Here is a 3,630-nt window from a genome sequence, read left to right on the forward strand (position 1 = left end):
TGGTACTCAAACTGGAACCACCATTGGACTTATTAACACAATGCCCATGCTTTCCTCCTTAGGAAATATGTAGCATCCTTTCTGTAGTTATATCCAGTTCATAGCATGTCATGTTTTTTATTCGCAGTTGATAGTTTAGAACTGGTTACTTTCAGTGCCAGATAAAATGACACAATATTTCATGGTTCTTATATAAAAACATACAAAATAGGGTAGACATCTCAAAAACAATTTTTATAAATATATTTGCATATTTTAAAATTCTGACATTTTAATATTTGGTCCTGTAAATGACATTATTCAAAGCTGCAAAAAAGAACTCCTGATTCAATCCATTTAAAATCTTTTAAATTTAAATACCAGGATCTGATCAACTTGGCTTTCTTGCAAATACCTTAAGAGCTAGCCACATGAGATTCAGTAGGATTATATTAAACCTTTGATAAGGATTTATGTTCCCACAGAATAGCAAAGACAAATAGTTAAAGCTAGACAAATTTATATGCATACCCAGAGGTAACTGATCTTCAGGGGTGCAAGTATGGGACACAGAGAATTCCTACTTGTTTCTCTGCCAATTTCTTGCTATGTTTCTTCATTCAAGCCATAAGTGCATTGCTAAAGATTCCACTGTGGCAAGTGAAAAGATGAATGGAATTTAGGTCTCTTTTGTGAGATCCAAGAGGAAAGAGAAAGGACACAGTAAAGCTTTTATTGACCCAAGTCCAAATCCAGTGTGTCTAACTAGGAAATTGTTCATTCAGATGAAAGCCAAAAAGTATCTCAGCCTAATGTGGCTGAAGCAGCAAAATCAATTCTGAGCACAACAGCTCTGTTGAGTAAGTGTTTAAAGGAGACAGAACAGGCCTGCACAAATTAATAAATGACAGTAAGAATAAGAGAGATGTTGCCTTTGCCTCATATCCCTTTTATGATACGATCTTTTATACATGATATTTTGCTGGCGAAATAAAAATGACTATTTTCTTCACCTGTTAAAAACAAAACACTGTCTTACTAAAACAGTTATTTTTATATCACTATTAATTTATGCCTTTGAGCTAATTTTTCTTTCCAAAGATGAGATGAATTTACTCTCCCTATTGGTCATATTTGATCCCACTCCTCTAGTGTAAAGAATTCTTGTGCATAGTTAAGGGTGGGTCTTTAATTTTTTATTGGTTGATATTTTGCTTACTGCTAATTAAAAACAAGTTAAAGCAATACTTAAATGGATTTCTATGACTCATTCTAGGAAGAAAATATTTTCAAATGATAGATATTATGACATTATGAAAGAAACATGCCAATAAACATATTTCTTATTAGATTCGGTGGATAAAGGATCAGAGTTTGTTAGTGATTATCTAACAGCCATTATTAAAATTTGTTGGCTCCAGACACATGCAATAAATTTTCTTTTCCTTGTATCTTTCTTTTTTATCCATGTTTTGATAGATAAGATGTACATTTAGCAATTGTCAGTCAAAATGACTGAAAATATCTTATCTAAAAATCACTACCTGATACTGTATTCTTTCCAAAAGTGTTATCTTACCTGATTTATGCTTTCATAGTGACATACTGTGGGGCTTCCCAGGTGGCACTAGTAGTAAAGAACCTGCCTGCCAATGCAGGAAACCTGAGACATGGGTTTGATCCCTGGGTCAGGAAGACCCCCTGGAGGAGGGAATGGCAGCCCACTCCAGTATTCTTTCCTGGAGAATCCCATGGACAGAATAGCCTGGCAGACTACAGTCCATAGGGTCACAAAAAGTCAGACACAACTGAAGCTACTAGCATGCACGCATGCTAGTGACACATATAGTGACGTACTATACTCTATGTTCTCTAAAAAACCCTTCACTCAATTTATATAACTAGGGCATGAGGTAATCACAGGAAAGCATAGTTTTTCTGTAACAGTATATTCCATTTAATATATTCAACTTGGTGTGTATTTCAGGTTTCAGCTTAGGTGATCAGTATCTCTTAATTATTTGCCAAATGATGAGTTTACATTTATTTATATTGAAGGGAATTTATATTATAGATGTGAATATTTTGTTAATTTCAATAAATAGTTATTTGGAAGCTAGACTCTGCAATGTTGTGCCAAAAAATTATCAAGCTATGACAAACCTAGACAGCATATTAAAAAGCAGAGACATCACTTTGCCCACAAAGATCCATCTAGTCAAAGCTATAATTTTTCCAGTAGTCATGTATAGATATGAGAGTTGGACCATAAAGAAGCCTGAGGGCCAAAGAGTTGATGCTTTCAAACTGTGGTGCTGGAGAAGACTCTTGAAGTTCCTTGAACTGAAAGGAGATCAAACCAGTCAACCCTAAAGGAAATCATGCCTGAATATCCATTGGAAGGACTGATGCTGAAGGTGGAGGTCCAACACTTTGGCCACCTGTTGTGAAAAGCTGACTTACTGGAAAAGACCCTGATGCTGGGAAGATTGTGAGCAGGAGAAGGGAATGACAGAGGATGATGTGGTTGGAGGGCATCACCAACTCAATGGATGTGAGTTTGAGCAAACTCTGGGAGATAGTGAAGGACAGAGAAGCCTGGTGTGTTGCAGTCCATGGGGCTGCAAAGAGTTGGACATGACTTAGTGACTGAACAACAATCACTACCCAAATGATAACATTAGGGTGATGTTACCTAATGCTAATGAGTTCCATGCACTGTGTACTTATTCTCTGGCTTACTGGGAGAGAAGTGTTGGAGTTTTCAATTTTGCTTTTAATTAACCATACAATGCTTCATGTAACATGAAGTTCTCTTGTTAGATGTGTACATACTTGGCACTGCTCTATCTTCTTGTTGAATTGACCCCTTTAACATAAGGACTTTGGTTTTGTAATGTATTTTCCCCATTGACTATGTGGGGGTTGAAAAAACTCAGACACTACCTTTCCAGAACCCTTGGGAAAGGCAGTCCATGTAGGCCCATAGACTGCCTTTCTGTGAACTAGGGAAAAGATATCCCATCTCAAGAGGCACACATCCATGGGCATATATCTTGGTAAGCAAATAATTCCTTCTTATGAATTAGATTTCCTCATAGCTCAGTGGGTAAAGAAACTGCCGGCAATACAGGAGACCTGGGTTCAATCTCTGGGTTGGGCAGATCCCCTAGAGAAGGATATGGCAACCCACTCCAGTATTCTTCCCTAGGAAATCCTATGGACAGAGGAGCTTGGTGGGCTACAGTCCATGGGGTCACAAAGAGTTGGACACAACTTAGCAAATAAACCACCATGAATTAGAAAAAGGTGCCACTTCCTATGGTTGCATGGAGCCCTCACAGTTAAACACAGCTTGGTGTGAAACAAGCTCTTCTTTAAAAATAATTAATTTCTTTTAGTTGGAGGATAATTTCTTTACAATATTATGGTGATTTTTGCCATACATCGACTTGAATCATCCCCCATCCTGAAACCCCCTCCCACCTCCCTCCCCACTCCATCCCTCTGGGTTGTCCCAGGGCACCAACTTTGAGTGACCTGCTTCATGCCTCGAACTGAAGCAAGTTAACTCTTAATGTAGGTCTTCCTGTGCTTCACAGTAACTGCACAACCACATGTAACCATATTCAGTGGTCCTGGTAATTACTT

Source organism: Dama dama, chromosome 30 (assembly GCF_033118175.1).
Source record: "Dama dama isolate Ldn47 chromosome 30, ASM3311817v1, whole genome shotgun sequence".
Taxonomy (NCBI): Eukaryota; Metazoa; Chordata; class Mammalia; order Artiodactyla; family Cervidae; genus Dama; species Dama dama.